At 41.5% G+C, this 22,915-nt stretch overlaps 1 protein-coding gene across 6 annotated transcripts in view; it reads left to right on the top strand.

The window, feature by feature from the left end:
- The first annotated feature begins 2,849 nt into the window (after positions 1-2,849).
- GALNT13 (polypeptide N-acetylgalactosaminyltransferase 13) overlaps positions 2,850-22,915 on the top strand; it is a 239,269-nt gene continuing 219,203 nt past the window's right edge. For 4 of the 6 annotated variants that reach the window (XM_087949975.1, XM_087949973.1, XM_087949976.1 and 1 more), the window contains exon 1: positions 2,864-3,234. The gene's annotated coding sequence lies outside the window, so the exon portion shown is untranslated. Of the gene's footprint in view, positions 3,235-3,869; positions 3,997-22,915 lie in introns of those variants that run through there. The other 2 variants (XM_026680097.2, XM_087949974.1) reach the window with 2 other exon arrangements.

The raw sequence follows: 22,915 nt of genomic DNA, 5'->3' as shown, positions 1-22,915 counted from the left end.
TATACACTTTCTATCAAACTATTAGTCTATTTTTCAAAATCTTTATGTAGTGTTTAATGGGGACTATACTTAATGCTTGCAGTTTCTAATTTATCACTTGATGAATTGATTCAGGGCAGCCCACCACTCTTTTTGCCATGATGCTTAATGGAAGACAGCTAATATTCCTGTAATAGTGCAGAACGTGCCCTTATTGCTGCAGCCACCAATATGGCTTGTGAGGTGTCAAAAAAACTCCCATTCTTTTACGAAGCTACTGCTGCAGGATTTTTTTTAAATCCTGAAACTTTTATTTAAAAACAATCTAAGCTCTTTAGGATGACTTCCACAAAAAGAACAATGAGACTGATAGGATATTAGAACTATCCTCAATTTTTTTAAAAATTTCTATTTCTTTTCCAACACCACAATGGTGATGGTCTCTTCATCCTGATTACTTTTTAGGTGTCATTTAAATATTTTTTCCTTTGTTGGAGAATGAGAAATGCCTCTGTTTGTACAACCTGATCTTGACTTGTTTAATATTAATGTGGTCCCAGCTTGCTATTTCTTCCAAGCTTTGTAGAGAAAACACTCATATTAATTTTAATTAACTAAAACGAACGATCTCAGCAGGTGGCAGCATTGGCCAGTGCTGTCTCTCTTTGGCAGGGTCAGCCTTGATTAATCCTTGAGAAAGCACCAGGAGATGTCAGGGTTGTAGACTTGATGGAAGGTCCCAAAACCTTTGGAAGGCAAACAATTTCTATAGCATTGCCAACAAAACTACACGGATAGAGTCACCATGTGTGAAGGGGCTCCTTCCTTAAGGAACCCAGAAGCGCTTGCCCATCATGGCTGGCCACAAAAAGCTAATTAGGGTTACAAGGGAAGTTCTTGCTCCCTTTTTGTCTGCCAGCAAGTTCTGCTCACCAGTCGATTACATCTGCTTATTTCAGCTGTCTCACTCTTTTTCTTCCCCACCAAATGGGTTAAGGATTAGGGCATTGATCACCGGCTGACAGTTATCTCTGTGGATTTATGTACCCACTTGCCTTATTTCAACAAGGATATCACACTAATTATGTTCACAGCAGGTCAAAACTTTTTCAGAGGGAGGTTTTTACACTGGCGCCAGGCAAAAGACAACCATGATACACTGTTGTACAACAGTTTGGGGAAGTGAAACTCCACAAGACAATACAGAACGGCTCTTTATGATTGAAGGAAGAACGCTATGGATGCACCCACAAAGTCGTAAGAGTCTTTTACCTCTACCTATATACAACACGTCTCCAAGCCTCCTGCCCTCAGGACAACATTCATTGTCTTTAGCAATGGCTATATTGTTTGGGTCGATTGGAAATGTAGTTCCAGGATCCCCGGAGGCCATCAACCTGAAGATGCCCGTGGAAAGCTGCCATACACGTGTAATTATTGCAATTAAGTCTTACTTAAAAACCTTTGGGATTAACTGCCGAGGAACAGGCACAGAAAGCTTGGGTTGTTGCGTTCAGGAGCAAAACCTTCAGTTTTCGATTAACCCCCCCCCCCCCCCAAAAAAGCCACTCGTCCTACGCTACGATCCGATCCTAAGGGGAAGGGAGGGAAACCAAAAGCCAGGTCCTCCCACAGGGGGGGCAGAATGGCATCCCTACTGCGAAACCAAAGGGGAAATGATGACCCTCTATACTTTTATTTATTTTTATTTAATTTGATTTGTCAATTGCTTACAAGATAATAGGTATAAGTATAAACATAATTATGAATACATGAAATCAGGGGTGGGATTCTACCAGTTCGCACCTATTCGCTAGAACCTGTTGTTAACATTCTAAACAGTTCAGCCAACTGGTTTAGAAGAAATTACTGGCCTAATCCTGTAAGGAAGGCAGGAAGGAAACATTCTGGTGTTGCTTACAGACACTGCCTCTCCATTAACCCGTATTACATTCTTGGCAGGACTAGACTTCCTGTCTCAGGAACCTCTCTGGAGTTTTCCCCCCCTCATTTGCTGGTACTTTGCTTGTGTGGAGTGACCATTCAAAGTTACAATGGCACTGAAAAAAGTAACCTATGACCATTTTTTCACACTTACGACTGTTGCAGCATCCCTACAGTCATGAGGCCAGGGGAGGAGATGCGTGCCTGGATGTGAGTGAGGTTGAATTGGCCTTGCCCAGCCAGTCACATGACCACCAAGCCATGCCCACCACCTAAGCCACGCCCACAGAACCGGTTGTTTAAAAAATTGAATCCCACCCCTGCACGAAATGGATACATATAAGAAAAATAAAAGAAACAATAGGACAGGGACGGTAGGCACGTTGGTGCGCTTATACCATGCAACGTACCCACGCCTTCCTAGATCCATGCTTCCCGCGGCAAAACTATAGATCTTCCCAGTCATGAAAGAAGCAGATTCCATTTTAAGCAAAGCAAAGCAAGGCAGCATTACAGCGACGGCGTTGTACGCGAAAGGGACAAAAGGAGAGCCCCCCACCTCCACCAACTCGTTCAGATCCCCGAGCGCTCTCTCTCTCCTCCACCAGCTTCAGATCCCCCGATCCTCCCTCCGGAGACTTGGATGGTCCAGGCACGCCAAAGCCGCTCAAAAGAGCTTGAAGGGCGGGCCGGTTACGTAAACGATCCCAGCAGCCCGAAGGAGAAGGTGGACCGGCCTCCTTCGCTGGCGGAGGAGGGCGCAGAAGGCGGAGCGTAACCCGCCTCGCGTAACCCGCCTCGCGTAACCCATTTGCCGCCTCACTTCTCTGGGGGGAGAGAGGAGAGAGAAAGGGGGTCGATTACGTAAAGGCTCCAGCCCAGGTCCAGCCAATCCCCTGGGCGATTTTTTTAGAGGCGGAGCCGGAGGGGGGAAAGGGGCGTGACTTAGCCGAGCTGCCTCGCGTCTGTGCCGTGGTTTGATAATATTAGTAACAGCCCCGGCAGCCGCCGCTGAGGTGCGGACGCTGCTCTCGTTTCATCCCGGAGAAGGAGTGGCGGCGGCGTAGGGGGGGGTGGGGAACCGAAGCCCCCCTCCACCCCGAACAGCGGAGCAGAAAGCCGGCCGAGGAAACCCGCGAGATGAAGGAGCCTCCTCTGGCCCCGCTGGAGATTTGCCCCCGTCAGGCGTGTCCTTTTTAATCGAGGCGTGGGGGGGGAGAGGCGCGCGAGGGGCGCCGCGTCCAAGTGGGGAGACGGGCTTTCTCCTCCGAGAGCGTCAGCGCGGCGGCGAGGCGAGCTGACTCTTGGCAGGTAAGCCGCGAAAGGGGCGGCCAGCGGGGTGGAAGGGAGGGAGGGAGAGCGACGGGGAGGCGAGAGCTGCTACCGACTGCCGGCGCATCTCCAAGGCAAGGGCGGGGTGGGGGCAAGGAGGACTTGCCCGCACAGGGTCCCGTCTACGTGTGGGAGGTGGGCTCTGACCGTGGGGAGTGGGGGGGAATTTGGCAAGGCAAGCGCGTGAGAAACGGGGGTGGGGTGGAGAAACGATCCGTAACTTTGGCCAGCGCGTCTGCGCCCCCCAATGTCTGGCGGCGGCGGCAGCAGCAGCGCGCGATCCCCGGTTGCCGAGAGGCTTGCGCGCGGCATCACTCGGGCTCCCGGGCTGGTTTGCAGAGGCGCGCCAGGCCGGAGGAGCAGCGATTAACTTTCTGCTTCTCTTAAAAAGCAGCGGCTTTTAAGGGTGGTTTTTTTGGGGGTGGGGGGGTGAAGCCTTCCGTCGTAGGGTGGTTGGTGGTGAATCGGTTGATGGGGAGCCCCTATCCCGGAGGCGGGGTTGGAGCGGCTGTATTGGAGGGCGAAGAAGAGGAGGAGGAGGAGGAGCGGGCGCGTTCGCTTCTTCATTTTTGTTATTTCTTTTTTCCCCCTTTCTTTTAATGAAATGAATCCGCTGGCTGGTGCGAAAACGGCCCCTTCTCCTTCAAACGCGGAGGGCGGCTTGGCTGAAGCTTGGCGCCTTCGCTTTTGAGGCCGAGGGGAAGCGAGAGCAGGGCTGGTCTGTTTCCCAAACCCAACGAAGTACGCAGTAAGGTTTCGCACGGGACTCCGTGCTTCCCCCCCACCCCCCGGGTCTCTTGGCCCTGCGCCGCCGCCGCCGCCTTGGAAAAATGACCCGGGAAAAGAGGCTTTCCTTTTAATTCCATCCCTCTGGGCGGTTGTGGCTTGAGGGCAAAGCGTCCTGCCCGCTTAGCCACAGCTGGTGCTGATTGTCGGCTTGCTTGGCTGCGGATCATGGACTCAGGACCGGGTGGGCGGATGAAAGGATCGAGAGAGGAGGCTTAAGCACTTCATGTTCCTTCCTTTCTTTTTCGCTGGGAGGTTGTTACTGCGGAGGAATTCGTCTCACATGGGCTCTCCTTGGCATCATGGTTCCTCTTGAAAGATAAGGAAGAAAAAATACTGGGTAGTGAGGAATCCTTAGAATTGGGCGGGTTGCTCAGGATTTTCTGTATGGTCGAGCCACTGGATTCTGGGTTTTTTTTTTTTTAAATGTCAGAAGTCAGCTGGGGAATAGTGCACTGGTGTCCTTGAACACATCTAAACTCCTTTTCCCTGGATAGTAAACCAACATGCCTGTCCGGAATTTCCATTTCTCTCCTCACCAACATATTTGAGCTGTACGGATTAGATTTTGAAATTTACTATTTTGGTTGCCCCGTGATCCCTTAAAATCTTTGCTTTCCCCCCCAATCCTCTCTACTTCCCAGTTTCTAATTGGGATAATGCAGCTAAGATCCATTGTGCTCTTAGGTACCGTTGTTTATAAAGCATGCAAAATCTTAACCCCAAAGTGTAATTTTTTCCCCAGTGAAACATGGCTGTTTACATCTTGCAAAGATTTTGGAATCAAATCAGTATTGTGTATAAAAGAGATGCAGTGCATCCATGAATTGGATATAATGTGTCACCTTGTCCAGCAAATACAGTCAAATTTTAGTAGATCTTCATGCTTAGGTATTCTTGGAATTTCTGTCTGTGTATATTTGCTCAAAGCTAATAGCAAGTCTTTTTTATAAATAAGCATGCCTATAAACTTCATGGGAACTTCTGAGTAAATATGGAAAAATCAGGTAGTTAAGCTGAAATCTTACATATATCCCCTTTATGAGGAAATAGGTATAAAAACGGTGTATTTCTGTCTGTTGGTTTTCCTCTCAGTCCTATATAAAAGGAGAAAAATTCCTGTAATTATTCAAATCTGTGATGATGCTTGCCATTCTAAATACAGAATAAAGTAATTTTGAAGTTTGCTTGGCAATCGACATTGCTTAAATGAGCTCTTGAGAATATGTGGTCCAGCAAGACGTTTTTGTAAATCAGTGTTCAGAAATGATACAATTTAAGATGACGTATTTACCTATTGGCCATAGTACTAAAAAGAGGCATTTCAGTATTTTGACCACAGGCTGCCATTAACTATATGGACTCTATGCCGAGTGGTGGTCTCACAGGAGAAAGCAGCCATGAAATTATTTTTTTTCCAGAACCTCAAGATCTTGTACTTGATTCCATATTACTTTAGGGTCTCACTTTTTTGACTTACTAAAAATTGTTATGCCAGGCTACATGTTTTTGTTTTGTTTTTAAATGTATGCTTATATAGCAGAAAAACATTAAGATCAAACACATGGTCTAGATTTATATGTAATACATATAGTTGAGACTGCTTTTGGTCTAGGAAAAAGAGATGCCATGACAAGAATTAGTGTTCTTTAGCAAAATAAAGCTGGTAATGAGAATGGTATGGTATACTATATAGTTTCTTTAGGATATCATCTTAACTAAGTCTCTTGAGAATGCACCCGAGATCCTGTGTTGGAGATTATTTTCTATGTTAACTGGAGGGTTGGGGACATTCTTATAATTTGTGATCCTTTGCCATATCTCCAGGAATAGCTGTACAGTTAATGAATATTCCAGGGAAAGAATACGTTACCAAAGAGCACTTTGCTCCTCACAAGTACTGTGTTTCTCCAACAATACGGCCTCCACCAATAGGAAGGCCCAGCATGATTTCTAGGCATGAGGTGAAATTAAACCCTGCCCCCAAAATTTAGGCCTATTTAATCCATGCGTTTCCCCACCATTTCTCACATCGTTCGTTAAAACTACACGAGGTGAAGAGAAATGGGGGGAAGGGCGGGAGAAAAGTTGCCTTTAGGAGCGCCTGCAGGTAGCCTAGGCTAGAATACCCCAATCTACTACCGGTAGAACATCAGCCGGTAGAAGCGGCCTCGGGGCGAGTGCCCATGCGCACTCCCCTTGCCACAAAGCCGTTTCTGTCGGACAATGGAAGCTCCCCAAAGGCAGAGTCACCAGCTATTTGTATCGGCCAATGGAAGCTCCCCAAAGGCAGAGTCACCAGCCGCTTCTATCGGCTGTTAGAAGCGGCCTCGGGCGAGTGCCCACGCGCACTCCCTCGTCACGAAGCCGTTTCTATCGGCCGATGGAAGCTCCCCAAAGGCAGAGTCACCAGCCGCTTCTATCGGCTGGTAGAAGTGGCTTTGTGGTGAGGGGAGTGTGCGTGGGGCGCTCACCCTGAGGCCACTTCTACTGGCCGATAGAAGCGGCTGGTGACTCTGCCTTTGGGGAGCTTCCATCGGCCGATAGAAATGGCTTCGTGGTGAGGGGAGTGCATGTGGGGCGCTCCTGTCAGAGCACTCCGCGGGCAGCAATGCCTCGCCCTGAAGCGGCTGGTGACTCTGCCTTCGGAGAGTTTCCATCAGCCGATAGAAATGGCTTCATGGCGAGGGGAGTGCGTGTGGGTGCTCGCCACAAGGGCGCTTCTACTGGCAGATAGATTTCCTCCCCCCCACTTAGAGCACCCCATGCGCACTCACTTCTCCACGACGCCGCTTCTACCTGCCGATAGAAGTGGCTGGTGACTCTGCCTTCGGGGAGCTTCCATCGGCCAATAGGAGCAGCCTTGTGGAGAGGTGAGTGCGCATGGGGCTCTCTAGGTTGGGGTGCATGTGGGGGAGGAAATTAAGTCACCCCTGAAAAGACGTCCTAGCCGTTTTTTCAGGGCTCAAAAAAAAATAAGACCCGGCCTTATTTTATGAGAAGCACGGTAGTTAAACACCAGTTGAATGAAAAACTGCTGGTGACCTTCTACCGCTGCACCATAGAGAGTAACTTAACTTACTGCATCTCTGTATGGTTTGCCAATTGCACAGTGGCAGATAGGAAAGCACTCCAGAGGGTTAACCTCATTGCCCAGAAGATCATTGGTTGCCCTCTCCCCTCTTTGGAAGAACTTTATAGCTCCCGCTGCCTTAAGAAAGTTCAAAACATTCTTAAAGATCCATCTTATCCTGGGAACCCTTTTTTTGAACTATTACCATCTGGCAGTCAGTACAGAATAATAAAAACAAAAACAAATAGGCTGAAAAACAGCTTCTATCCCAGGGCAGTCGCTCTTTTGAATTCTACTGTATAGTGTAGTGTTGGTGCAGTGTTGCAGGTTTTCGGTTCAATGTGTGGAGTGTGAAGGATGTGTGTTTGTGTTTATTTTCATGATCATGATGAGCACTGAAGATGGTGTTTACTTTCGTTGTACAGGTGCAATGACAATAAAGTAAAGTAAACTAAATATTTTCCATTTGAGAGCAAAATCTTTTGGAGTGTGATGTTTTTTACTTTGAAGTCTCATAGTCCAGGGTTTCAGTTTGTTCAGGACAGGGATAAAGAAGGACTTATAAGGGACTCATTTTGAATTATGATTGCTTTAATTCCAACTACAGGTTATGACCACAACTGAGTCCAAAATTTCTGTTCCTAGGTGAGACAGTTAAGTGAACTTTGCTTCATTTTATCTTTCTTTCCACAGCTAAGTGAATCATTGCAGTTGTTAAATTAGTAACCGGTTGTTAAGTGAATCTGGCTTCCCTACTGACTTTGCTTGTTAGAAGGTCACAAACGGTGAACATATGACCCCAGGACACTACAAAGGTCATAAATATGAGTCAGTTGCCAAGTGCCTGAATTTTGATCATGTCAATCATGCTGCATGATTGAAAATGTGAAAAATGTTCATAAGTCACTTTTTTCAGTGCCGTTGTAACTTCAAATGGTCACTGAATGAACCGTTGTAAGTCAAGGACTACCTGTATGCAAGTAGGAGAAGGTTGATGGAATTCTGGAGAAAGAACTGTAATGTAGGAAATGATGTTTTGATAGAAGACAGTTGAAAAAATTTCCATGGTTTCTGACGCCTCACAATCTTTTAAACAAACATTCTCCCTGCAATTCTAAACACAATGATTAGAAGATAACACCACTATTATTCAATAGGTCACGCTGAACTCAGGGACATATTTTTCAATAAACTAATTTAGTCCTTTATTGTATCATATTATGCCGGCTATGTAATTGCTTCAGAAACCAAGATGTCTGATTTAATTTTTGGTTCACTACTCGTCTAAGCTTACATACAAAGGCACATTGTTCAAGGCTTTATTCCCTTTAAAGGTAGAGTTGACCTTTCTGGTGTGCATGGCAATGTACCGTATTTATCGGCGTATAACACGCACTTTTTCCCCTGAAAATAGGGGGCAAATGATGTATGCGTGTTATACGCCGATATAATGTTAAGAAGCCTTCGGTGAATGCTGCTGGGATCGGGGATCAAGGACACAAATGAAAGAAGGGGAGGGAGGAAGCAACCGAAGCCTGTCCTTCTCTCTGGGTCAGCTCTCTCAGTTGCTCTCTCGCTCCTCCACCAGCACAGGAAGAAACTGCTTCAAAGAAGCGGGGGGCTTTTCCTGTCGCCTCTCCCCACCCCCACCCCGTCCGCCCGCCCGCCCGCCCGCAGTGCTCCGTTCTGCCTGCCTGCCTGCCTTCGTTAATGGTTGAATCGGAACAGCTTCGGCTGAGTAAAAGAGGCGAATAGTTATTATTCTCAGCCGAAGCTGCTCCCAAACAACCAGAAACTAAGGCAGGCAGGCAGAATTTTTTTAAATTTTTTTCCTGAAATTTCCCCCTTAAAATGAAGATGCGTGTTATACGCCTGTGCGTGTTTTAATACGTATTTCAAGGTTTAATTTTCAATATTTTGTAACCCCAGTCAGCCTTCTGTATTTAAAGCACCTTATAGAGGTATTAAGCATAATATAAGGATGGAGCTACAATTCTAAGAAAAGATTCACTTTGGTCTTGAAATGACACATGAGATCATTTTGGGTTCTTATATGAATGGGCTAATTTGCATTAAGAGCCAGTTGGTGTAATGGTTAAGGCGAGAAAGCAGGAGACTGAGGGTTCTGGTCCCTTCTTAGACCCCAAGCCAGTTGGGTGACATTGGCCAATCACTCACTCTTTCTGCCCTAGGAAGAAGGCAGCGGCAAATCACTTCCACAATCTTGCTGAGAAAATTGCAGGGACTAATCCAACAGTTACCAGGAGTCAATACAGGTAGTCCTCGACTTACAACCACAAACGAGCCCAAAATGTATGTTAAGTGAGACATTTGTCAAGTGGGTTCATGACCTTTCCTGCCACCATTGTAAAGTGAATCACTGCGGTTGATAAGTTAGTAACCTGGTTGTTAAATGAATTTGGCTTCCCCGTTGGCTTTGCTTGTCTGAAGGTTGCAAAAGGGGATCACATGTCCTTGGGACCCAGCAATGGTCATAAGTGTGAACCAGTTGCCAAGCGCCTGAATTTTAATCACATGATCATGGGGGATACCGTAAAGGTCATAACCGTGAAACATGGTCGTAATTTATTTTTTTCAGTGCCGTTGTAACTTTGAATGGCCACTAAATGAATTGTTGTAAATTGTACCTGTAGTCAATTTCCCCCAGTTTGGATGAGAGTTTCTGCTTATATACTTCATCATGTAATAGTATTAGGCAATCAGAAACATTCCATTTCCTGTTCTGTCAATATCCAGAATATTACAATTGTAGACTCATTTGAAATTCATAGCGGTATGTGCTCTCAACTATGATGGCTTTAGTTTCTCCATATGGAATTTGAATTGCCACATAAAAGTAGCTTTTAAAAATGTTACATTATTTTCTATTTTTAATCATTATGCTATTATATTCTTTTGTTAATTAGTTATAAATATGGTTTTCAAATGAATATTTGTGTTGGACATACGGTTTTGAAAGCAGAATAGTCCAGTTGGAACTACCACACATTTTTCTCTTGCAGAATAGAGAGAACCTGAATATCGAGGTGCTTTTAACTGCTTGAAAATACTAGAGAGGAAAAAATGATTAAGAGGACTCATGATCAGAATAAACCCCTGTTAGAAAAGGGGAAAAATATTGATCAATAATTATTTGGCTACTGAATTATTTAAGTCTAAATGCAAACAATCTTTTCTTGCATGTAACTTAATTTAATTTTGTTTTTATTAATTTAATGTGAGCTATATTTTGTCCTGGTTCCCTGCAATCATTTAACAATGAATGTATTCATAATATATATGGAACTCCTTTATTTTGGGAAATATTTTCTCTTTTGTAATAAAGGTGGTTGTCCACTGACTATCTTGGATTTCTTTGTTGTCACTAAACTATTTTAGAATGTATGTATGAATGGCCTTTCACACGTTCAATAGTACTGATTGAAACAGTTTCAGGATTTACGTATTCAGATGTAACTGGAAAGTTCAACTTGTGTGTTTGGCAGCAAGGGAGAAACATCTTAGTCTATCAGATAAGGGGTGGGTTTTGTTTGCAACTTTTTAGAAAAAGCTCTGTCAATATTTAGTGAACTGGTAATAGATTAAAAACCTTAAAGGTAATTAAACCTCTACATGGAAGAGTCTAGTCCTGTTATTGCAGAAGCCAATAAATAAATAAAGTACTTGTCTAAATTTCATTGATATGAATATAAATTTCAGTTTTGTCTCACTTATTTAAGCAAAGGAAAGATTGTGCTAATTATTGCTGCTACAGTGTGACTTCTCTTTCCTGCCTCCCACAAGCCTTCACTGCTGTTTAAAAGGCTCCTATTTTAAACCCTTGATCTGCTACTTAAGAGATTACACTGCCCAGATGCATATGTTCAAAGCAGGATTTCTGAATCATAACAGTTGTGTAGAGGACAGACTCTTGACAGTTACTGCTTGCCATGCAAGAGATGAGAAACGCTTGTTGAAATTTGGCATCACAAAAGGCCCAATTTCTTTGATTTGTAGTCACTATTAGGATCATGAGCATCAGTGTACAGATTTGTGTCTACATAAAAATATGTTGAGAAAGATTAACATACGCAAGTCTGAAATATTTTAAAGACTTGTAGTTTGGCTTCTACCTCAAATTTAACATGGTTTTGGCCAAATTATTCTCATACAATATATCAATGGCTTAATTATATGCTTCTCTCCCCCCCCCCACCATTGGGGACTAGAATATATAGACTGTATCAAGAGTTGTAGTGGCAGTGGTTAGAATTCAATATTCCAGGCTAAATTCTGCCAACTGCCAGGAGTTCAATTCTGACCAGCTCAAGGTTGAGTCAGCCTTCCATTTTTCCGGAGTTGGTAAAATGAGGAACGTTTTACCAACTTCAGACGGATGGGGGCAATATGCTGATGTTGTAAACCGCTCAGAAAGTGCTGTAGAGCAGTGATCCCCAACCTTTTTTATGCCGCGGCCCGGTACCGGCATCAACTGGGCGCCGCCATCTTTTTTTGACGAAAAAGTGCTTCTGGTGACCTCACCGGAAGCACTTTTTCATCAAAAAAGATGGCGGCGCCAGCGCTTCCAGTGAGCTTTTTCGGGTAGAAACGGCTTTCTACCCGGAAAAGCTCACGAAGCTGGCGCCGCCATCTTTTTGATGAAAAAGTGCTTCGGTGAGCTTTCTACCTGGAAAAGCTCACCGGAAGCACTTTTTATCAAAAAGATGGCGCGCCCAGCAACCAGCGCCCGGTAAGACTTGTTCCTGGACCGGTACCGGTCCGCGGACCGGCGGTTGGGGACCCCTGCTGTAGAGCACTATGGAGCAGTATACAAGTCTAAGAGTTAGTGTTAATTATAGGATCTATAAAACAGACCTGTGCCCATTCCTTGGATTTGAAGAGAAACAAACTTTGAAGCGTTCTCATAACCCGTCAGCAGCAACTTAAATCAGCTTCACCTTTTTCTGGGATTGTCTGGCTGCCTCCACTGGTGTGGTATAATTTGGGGAAGAGATACCAAAAAGGGTTGAAAGCAGGTACTCAGTGAATACAAGTGTGCCAAGCATCTTTTCTCTCTTACATCTGAAATTCTGTAATAGATAGATAGATAGATAGATAGATAGAGAGAGAGAGAGAGAGAGAGAGAGAGAGAGAGAGAGAGAGAGAGAGATCCAAAATTATTACAGCTTCCTCCATCTTAAAGATATTGTCTAAAAAAATCTTAAAAGTATACTTTTTTTGTTGGAGAAAATATAGCAAATAGAATGGTATGTCTGAATCAGTTCAGTGTAGTGGTTAGGACATCAGGCTAAAAAGTGGAAGGCTGTGTGTTCTAGTCCTGCCATAATTATCAAACAAGCTGGGTGAACTTGAGCTAGTTACTCTCTCTAGGAAGAAGGAAGGGGTAAGCCACTCCAAAGAAATGTTGCAAAAAAAAACCTGCAGAGACTAGTCCAGACCCAGAGTCAATTCTGACCTGATCAATCAATCAATCAATCAAACAAATAGAAACGGTTTCCTTTTCTTCGATGTCTTTTAGAGGTGACCATCTCTCTATGCAATCTTACTTGGCCATAACTGACCCTATCTGACCCTATCCCCATCTAGACCAAGAACAGGAGCCTCCTCACCTGCTCATGGTACAGCCCAAAGGCAGCACTCCCAAGGGAATTGCAGCATACGGAAACCCCAACCTTCTCACCTCCATCAGCTGATGATCTCAACATTCCACCACCTTCACAATGGGCTTCCTCATCTCTGCTGCCTCTCCTGAAAGGGGCCGCTTCTCTAAACAACAGATAACCTCAGGGACAAGGGCTGCCCTGCTTCCCCCCCAAATAAATCAGATCCTTAGGACTTCCTACCTTGAGGCCCTTGAGTTTTATCAATTTTTTTGGTTTCCCCATTGTTTGGGGTCCCTCTTCCTCGTACAGCAGGCATGCATTGACTGTTGCAATAAACATAGTTCTTCTCTTCCATAATATACCACGTACTTCTGAATTCTATATTATATTTTCATCTAAGAGTTGATTTTAGATTTTGGTACTTTTATTCTCCCCACCCCCACTAGAATACATCCATATCTCTCTGTCTCTGTCTGTCTGTCTCTCTCTGAGAGAATGATAGCTGTATATAGATTAGAAAAAACTGTGTTGTGCCATGTATATCCAAAGAGCACAAATGATAAATTGAAAGGTTTAAATACTTTTTTTTTCCAGTTTTTTTAAAAAGAAACACGAGTTAACAGAACAGGTCAGTACAGGCAGTTGAATTGATCTTATGGGTCACCAAGTGACCACACCTGATTTTGCTGTGGTTGTTTTAGCAAACCCATTTTCTTCAGTGGGTGTTTTTTTTGTTGTTGCCGGAAACAGGAAGTAAAAGGTGGAAACTGACAAAAAATTGTTGCCTTGTGACTGCAGGATGCTGCAAACGGCTGGTTGCTAACTGCCCAAAATTCCAGTATGTGATTGTGAGAGGAATGTGACTGTCGGAAGTTGTAAGTTACTCTGTTGAGGTCTGTCGTAACTTTGAATGCTTGCTAAACAACTGGTGATTAAACACAGATTACCAGTATGTCTCATTGTCAGCTAGGTCTTGAAAGTCATCTAGCAACCCTCAGTTTCTTGACTATAATGCATGAGAAATTGGAAGAAGTCACATTCTAGCTTCTTGCCTCTCTGTCCCTGTCCTCCCATTTAAATCCTAAAGGTTATGTTGCAGTATGACATTAGCTATTGCATTCTGATCAGAAGTGGTTATTTTCTAGTGTCTGCAACTTTCAACTGGGATTATAAGGACTAAGCAGCTCCCCCCCCCCCATTCATAACCAATAGAGAATGTGCTGGCTTTAAATATTTTATACATAGGTAAAGTTTAAGTTTGTGAAAATCTTTGAAAGAAGTGATTTGGAATGTGGGGATGCATGCAAAGCACTTCCTTTTGAATTCTTAAAGCAACCATGTCTTTTTTTCCCCCCTCCCAGGATTGTAGGGCTGTTTTGTAAGCTGATCTCTGCTGGGTCTGAATGCATGTGTAAGCACAGCTAATTCACTCTACTGGGAAAAATGCAAAATTAATGACTATATACTCCTAGTGGAGTGTGCAGCTTCTATGTGTCAAATGAATAGTTCTGAATCAAGAAAATTGAAATTTCATGACCTTTAGAGTGCCCTCATTATGCATTCGAGGTAAACCTGCTTTCTATGCATTTATTCCTTGCTAATCAAGGAACATGTGGCAATGAAATCGAAATATAACTGTAGACTCTACTGTCAAGTGCCTGTGCAAACTATATTTGAGAGAGTAGATTTAAAACCAAGGGCTAAAGTTACGGCATTGCAAGTAATATAAACCAAGTAGCTACTGTCTCGTTTATAAAATCAAAATTTATATTTTCTATTTGAATGTGCTTTGTTTAATTATTCTGCATATCACCCATTCTTTTTCTTAAAAACCCTCTGATTTAGTTTTATGAGCTTGATTGGAAAGATTCTCCTAAGCTTTGCAGAAAATACGATTTGTTCTGTATAACACAGAACCAAATCTAATATAGAGAGATAGGCTTTAAAATCTTGGTTGCTTGAAAATATCTTTTCAGCAAGCTATGTCAACCTGTAGGCTACATTTTAAAGGCTCAACTTTTAGACTTGAAAGACATACAACACCTTAACTGCAAAGGATGGATTCCCACTTTTCAATGGACTGCTTAAATCCCATTGAGTTCAACAATCTCTAATAAGATAAGATGAGATGAATGCATATCAAAGCTAAATTGGCTTCAGTTTTTTTGTATTTATGTGCTTGATTTTAATAGTTGTAATGTGTTTTTATTTTGATTGGGAGATTCCCAGAGTTTGTTATAAGATGGGCAGCTAGATACATGTTTTAAATAAATAAATAATAAATCCATCAGCTAGAGGGTGTTTAAGTCTGTCTGTATCATTGCAAAATGTTCCATAGTATGGATGAAAGCAGCATTTCCTGCTGAAATTTTGTGAGGGAAAATGTCTATTGTCAGGATGACAAAGAACCACAAATTATGTGATTATCCAATGCTTTTGTGGGACTAGCCAGTTCTTCACGGATGCAGGTGTGTTTTATTTGGCTATAGATGAATATGAAAGGAAGTTGTGTGCTTATCACAAACATCATACATTGGACAGTACAGTTATTCTTAATACTGCATTTTCTGAAGACAAACTTTTTAATAAATACTCAAGTTGATGGATTATAAACTTTTTTGTATTTATCTTGTGTTGAACAGCATTTTTAAAAAAATATATGAAACATTTTTAAAAAAATATATGAAACATAAAGCCACAAACAAAAAGAACAATTTAAGGAATTTTTAAAATAGAATTAAAATTTACATACCATAGAATTTTTGCCACCTCAGCTGCAGTAAGATTTAGAAATGCTGTAGTAGAGCTAAAAGCTTCAGGTTGAAAATTATTAGAAAACAATTTAAGATTAAGATGGCTCTAATCTAAATGTATGTTAATTTATTTTTTCCCCACCAAAATCCAGTTTAATTCACCATATGAAGATTGCTAAGCAACTAGTGATAGGTTGTCGTATCTATGAAATAAATATATATCTTAAAATAGTGGGAATTAAATGATAATGTGTACTTTTTTTTCTTCCAGTCAGTGATATTATTTTCCAAGTGTTATATTGTGGTGAGGTTTGAGAGTATTTGAAATCCTGAAGCCTGACAATCAGTCAGCTAGTATTGCCCAGTATTCCTCAAACTTGCTGACTTTAATATTTGTGGACTTCAGTTCAGAGAATTTCCCAGCCAACTGTCCTTCTTATAGTAAGGAAGAAAACTGCTGAATGATAACCGCCAGCTTCTGCTTCAGTAGAATAACGTTTCTTGCAACAAGCATTAATGTTTTAGTTTAAATTCCTGTGCCCAGAGTAGTTAATTTATTTATAAAGTACTGTTGATAGGAAAATGAGCATATAGAAAGTATTTGTGCTAAAACACTAGTGTATGAAGGAACAGGGTAATGCTTAATACAGAGGGAGGCAATCCAGTACCTTTCAGTTGTTTAGGATTTCAAATTCCAGAAGCTTCGTCTATCACTGTCAATGGCAAAAGTTGTCGGAGTTGTAGTGAAAGTCAGCAGTTACTTTCTGAAATAATTCAAAATTGCTGCTTTTAAAAATAGTATTCCAAATTAAAGTGGAACTACTTAATTAGATGGACTCTCCTGCTTCTGTTTTTACTTTAGTCAGTAGAAGCTCTTGGCAAATTTTCTCCATCATACCCCACAAAACTGCTTTGAAACATTTGAGAACCTTCTCTAGCAGTCTTTGAGTTTTTTCCACTGAATTGTTCTGTGCTGTCCAGATAGTTTAGAGTTAATGGGATTTGGGATAGTTAGGAATTGTGAGCTGTCCCCTTAAGGGAATGCATCATGGTAAATGTAGTTAAGGTATCCTGGGAAATGTAGTCCATGTCATGAGGTCACATCTGTAATCCTGATTGGTCACTCAATTGACCCTTGTTGGGTTGGGGGAGGCTCCCTCACTCTTGTCTGAAGCCATTACCATGCGGCTGCTTCAATCATCATGGGGTTGAGACTTTATTATCTTCCTACACCACAATTCAGATATGCAAAGGATTGGACATTAAGAAGAACCTTGTCATAAATGTGAGTTGACAGGATGCCTGATGAACCAATAAAAAAGACTTTGTATGGATGCTTTGTGGAGTTGATCTGTCTGCTTTACACCATCCAAATACTAATATGCAGAACATGTTCACTGGTGCAAAGGTGCATTAGATCTCATTTTTAAAAAATAGATATACAGGAATTAAGAGCTGGCATAGAAAATTTGGAATTTTTTTTTTTTTGGCACCAGACCTGGAATAGTGGTAGAGCAATTATTTTGAACTGCATTATTACGGCGTCAGTTTTGGTTTGTAATTATTATAGCTGAGCACATCAAGTGTCTTTTCAGGGCTCTGAATACTCGATATTTAAATGCTTCATTTTCCTCTCATTTCTTTAATAATTTGATGCTCCATTCTCTTTTCAGTAGTATTTATAGGGGTTCCAGTTAAATATTTTGCAGAAATATTTTTCCTCACAAGGGACTTGGTCTTCATTGTCTTTTATGTTCTAATTAGGTACCTTTAGTGCAGAGAACTGGTTTGACTATATTTTCTGCCTGCTTTGATTCAAGTTAAAGATTTTGAGTTGATCTTTGGTATAGATTTTAGAAATCAGTATAAAAGATAAATGTGTGAAAAGCATAATAAAATATAAATCCAACTAGCCTAACATTTTTGAAATATAAACATGTAATTTTATACCTTAAAATGTTTTATATAGCGGATAAGTATATGATTATCTTTGCCTGTCTGATAAGATCTGATAGAGTTGGCATACTTCAAGACCCTTTGCTTAAATAGTGTCCTCTGGTAGAACCATATGCTATTATTTATTTACACCCTTCCTTTATTATTGTTTATAAACAACTCAAGATGGTGACCATATCTAATGCTCCTTCCTCCTCCTGTTTTCTTCACAACAATAACTTGTGAGGTGAATTGGACTGAGAGAGAGAGTGACTGGCCTAATATCATTCAGGTGGTTTTTCTTGGGTAAGGCTGGACTTGAATTCATGGTTTCTCGGTTTAAAGCCTGGTGCCTTAACCATTAGATCAAACTGGTTCTCTACTGCCTTTTTCCATTGTGATGGCTGGCCTATGGAACAACTTTTATCTTTGAGATCAGGATGGTTCCAATCCTGTCTAAAGGCCTGTTTTTTTTCTCCTGGGTTAGGAAGTCTTGTGAGCCTGCCTGGTCTTTGGTGGCTTCAACTGGCTATAGTGCAATGTATCTTATTACACTACTGACTAGCATATTTCATATTTTGTTGCTGTTGCTTTTCTGACTCCTGTTGAGTGGGCACTTATACTAATTGAAAAAATATCTTTTATCTACCTACCCGCCTGCCTGCCTGCCTACCTACCTACATACATACCAGGGGTGGGATGCAAATATTTTTATTACCAGTTATGTGGGTGTGGCTGGGTGGGCATGGCTTCTTCTTTTTTTGCAGCAGCCCCCCTCCAATCCGTTTTTTGCCTCCTGGGCCTCAGGGAAGCCTCCTGGGTGAAGCAGTAAGATCCTGGTACAACTGATCATTGGAACAGCTGATCGTCAGGAGGAAAAAAAAAGAAATACCAGTTCGACCAAACTGGTAGCTGTTTTTTTTTACTACCGGTTCATCCAAATGATAGCATTTTCTACTGCCGGTTCGCCTGAACCAGGCTGAACCTGTAGAATACCATCACTCACTCACTCATACATACATACATACATACATACATACATGCAATTAAAATCAGTTAGTTCAGTAGAACACGAACACCAATAACTGTGTATATCCTTAGCTACAATCTTCTATTAGTGTGCCATTATTTTTCAGCAATTGTTTGGACTATTTTAAATGTTGGACCAAGTAAAGTTGTATATCAGTGAATTTTACCAAAATTTGAGAATGCAAGCATCACAGGTACAAATGGAGAAAACTACTAATTTTGTTGCCAAGCAACTGCTGTCAAATTCAATGCCTCAGTGATGTTGGTGATGGATTCAACTGTGGAAAGTCAAATGTGTACAAAAGAAGGCAGGCAGTAATATTGTTTAATTTAATCTAGTAAGATCTCACAAACATATGTTGTCAAAAATTGCTTAAAATTTAGGGTTAGGATAATATTTGTTGAGAAACAGGTAACAATATGTTGTGCATTGTATTGTTTCTCATTGTCTGTTCTGAGTTGGAGTTAAATGAACAGTCTAATAAGTCTGAGTATGAAATGAACTTATTTTTAAGAGACTGTTTCCCTAAAATAGGGCCAAGATCATGTTATCAGGTGATGTGCCTTTACCTCTGAATATTAAGAGTGCACATGAATTACACAGATGTGTAAAATAGCCTTGTGTTTGAAGGGAATGTCTTTCGTTTTAGCTTAGGATGGCTTTGGGCTTATGGAATGTAAGGTAGTGGATAAGAATCTTGGCAATGTTAACTCCTATACCTGTTGGTCAAATTCATACCTTTTCTGTTTCCTTCAGGCAGGACATGTGTGGCTGGATTTGAGAGGTAGAAAATGGTTCTTTGAAAGAGGTGGGATGCTATTAGCCTTGAAGGAGGCAGTGTGGCACACATACTCCTTTTGAAGAGATTGCTTGTCCCTCCCGGTCTCCATTTTTGGCCGTGACGGCCTCCTGCAGCCAGTGAAAATGGACCTGGGGGATGCGCACATATTTTCACTGGCAAAGGGCTACAAGGGGCCCTCCCAGGCTCTGTTTTCTCTGGCAGAGGCATCGTGGGCTGGTGGTTTGCTGTTTCTATAGCGGTCCCATGGGATTCGGCCTGCGGGCCTTGAATTTGACACCCCTGAACTAGAATGTCCTTTGGCTAGGTTTGGCTAATATGCAGTTGCAGCTCTGTCTGAACCCTGATGCTCCAGCAACATTAACTTATACTTGATAACTTCACAATTGGACTGCTTCAACATCTACATGGAGTTGCCTTTGAAGATGATCTAGAAGCTATAACTTACATAGAAAGGCAGCAGCCAGACTGCTACAGTAGTTGAAGAAACCTGTTACTCCAAACTAGGATCTGTTTTGACTGCTGATAAACTAGTGGGCACTCTGGTAAACTACTAGCATTCTGACTCAGAGTGTTGGTAGTTACTCTGGTGAAGGGTGGGGGTTTATTTTTGCTTTGTCAAGAATGATCCTGGCTATCTGGTATATAAAAAAACAAGGGAAAGTCTACTGCAGAATTCACTTCACCACCACAGGAGGTCAAAGAATTCCGAACTAGCAGACTTATTGGTAGTAGATCTCACACATTCTCCCAACAGTGGTATGATTGGCTTGTGCACTCCTTTTATTCAGGGAGGCCCTTAAAAGAGTTTTGTTCAAATGGAACTTACTGAATTCTATTTTGGGGTTTCTTTTCTTATAATTGCTTTCATTATTTGGGTGGTTGGAATGTTTTTATTGTCAAGATATTCTGTCTTAGTTTGCTCAGTTAGATTGAGGTAGTTTATAAATGTGGTCAAACGAATACATTTCACCAAATGACAAATATTTCATAAAATAACCCAATCTCATTGTGTTTCTGTGTTCTCATGAGATCACACATGAGAGTGTGACCTCTTAATTCTTTCAAACATAATTTTATCTTTTTTGTTAAACTTTAAATGTTAAAATATTTGGTTTTTACAATATTTTTGGCTGGTGTTGTGTTATACAAAATGATGTCCTTTCCTTTTAAAAAAAGATCTCTATAAAGCTTTGATTGGGTGATTTGAATATGAGATAACAGTAGATATAAATGATGAAGGTGCCTTACCAGATAACATGGCAAGTGATTCTTGGAGATTCTAGTCTTCCCATAGGGATATTCCAGCCAATGCCATAGTGGCTGAAGTGTAGGGGCTTATTTGGAATTGTAGCCACTATGAGTAAATTGAAGAAAGTTAAGTTTTTCTCAGTTGTCTTGCTGTTTAAAATAATCTAGCAGAGGCGTGGTTGCAGAAATAGAACTGCTTTGTAGCTATTCCTGTTTCTTAGTACAATATAGTGTAATACATTGTGCAAACTATCCACCAGCATTTGCAGACCTTTCACACTTGCTTTAGTTCCCTTTTTGGATGAACTTTCTTATAATGGCATCCAGATCGGGGAAAGGAAATCTAATTTTTAACCACAGATGTTTAAACTGTACTAAGCATAATTTATGAAGCTGGATTGTTTTAATGCATCATTTTGTAAAGTTGATAAACAGATCTCTTCATTGAGTCTTTAGGGACAAATGTTATAATAGGTGCCTATCTTTTTTCTTGGCTTTGAGTAATTAATTAAACCTACTCAGTAATTTTCTTAGGTATTTTTACAATTATTTTGTTAATATGAATTGTTATAATGGTTGCAAACTGCTAAGACTCATCACACACATCACAAATAAATTAATTAGCCAAATGATAAATTACTGTCTAGTCAGGCTGAAATTTGCTTTATCTAACCCAGATTAGATAAAGGTTCTTATGCCATGCAAGAGATGGAGGAAATGCTGCACATAAAACTGTTAGAGGTCATAGTTCAAGTTCTTCTGGCAGTTTGTTAGTACATAATTTTGGGTAAAAAAGAATGTTGGGATTATTCTAAGATTCTTTTTCTGTACCAGTGAAGGTATATTTACATCTCAGTTGTACATATGATAGTAACCTTTTAGAGTTTTTATGAATTTTATGACTGTATTTTTAAGTTGCTCAGAACCCAAAGATACCTTCACACATATGTGCTAGTTTTGTTTCCAGCTCTAGGGGGCGGTGCTCATCTCCGATACAAAGCTGAAGAGCCAGCGCTGTCCGAAGACATCTCCATGGTCATGTGGCCGGCATGACTAAATGCCAAAGGCACACGGAACACTGTTACCTTCCCACCAAAGTGGTCCATATTTTTCTACTTGCATTTTTACATGCTTTCGAACTGCTAGATTGGCAGAAGCTGGGACAAGTAACGGGAGCTCACTCTGTTACGCAGTGCTAGGGATTCGAACCGCCGAACCTTTCTGATTGACAAGCTCATTGTCTTAGCTACTGAGCCACCTTATGAGTTAATTATTAATATTTAACTGTCATCTTCTATCAACACCAAATTTTGGAACGGTGTGACCAAGCATGAGAAAATGATACATGGCCATCAATTGGCACAATCTTAAGTGTTCTTATTAGGACATTGTAGTGTTTTGAACGGGAAGATCTAAAGATGCTTTGAGGTTCACAAAGAAGCTCACATAGCACAAGTCAGCTGCAAACCATGGTGGAAAAATACATATTTAATATATCAAGTGTTACATGTGCATTCAGATATCTCTGAAGGAAGTGTGTGTGTGTCTGTGTGTGTGTGTGTGGCTTCAAATCTAAAATGTCACACAGCCCTGTGGTTAACTGGAAGTTGTGAAAGGAAGAGGAACAGTGGCCCGCTAAAGGCAGAATGGGGCAGATGCGGAGTTGAGGAAGTGAGCAACGGAGAGTTCATTTTCAATTCACACAGTCTGGCTTATCATGTCCTGCAGTGACCAAGATCTATGACTCTCATTTCCTCCAGCTCTAAATATCAAAGGATTTAGCATGTGTGCACTCTGATATCGTATCAGTTAGATATTAATCCTAATTTATTGCTCTACTGTACCAAAGTTCCCATCCTCCAGCAGCAATTTTGAAAACTGTGTGTAGTGCCTGAGGTGTTGGATAAAGATACAGCTTGATAATGCTTTGGACCAAACAAGCTGAATGATCTGGACCCTGGGCTTGACTAACCCTGGTTAGTTCAAATGAAAAACAGTAAGAAATGTCTCTCCAATGCTAGATCTAGGCACGGGGGTTAGAGCAACAGCTTACATCTGATATAAAGAATACATAAACTACAATAATTTGGAGAGTCAATTTTAGAGAGATACCAAGAAAAGAATATGTCTACCAGCATGAGGGTCAGTCTTCATGGAGAATCAGATTGTCAGTGGCAGCTAGCCCTAAGGGTTGTGTGTTGCCTCTGGAAATTTTATTTATTATTAGATTTCTATGCCATCCATCTTGCCAAGGTGACTCTAAGGTGATTTCCAAGGCAAGTCGTAGGAAACCTCCTATGGAAAGAGTTGTAATTATCATGTTCATTTTCTGAGCCTGAATGTCTCTTGTTGACTATAAATAATACAGAATGTACAGTATTTCTGGTAATATAGAGATAACTAGATTGA

This window comes from Notechis scutatus, chromosome 1, assembly GCF_049901735.1.
Source record: "Notechis scutatus isolate UNSWTSFEM ecotype Mainland chromosome 1, rNotScu1.2, whole genome shotgun sequence".
Classification (NCBI taxonomy): domain Eukaryota; kingdom Metazoa; phylum Chordata; class Lepidosauria; order Squamata; family Elapidae; genus Notechis; species Notechis scutatus.
This window is presented reverse-complemented; position numbering and strand designations above follow the sequence as displayed.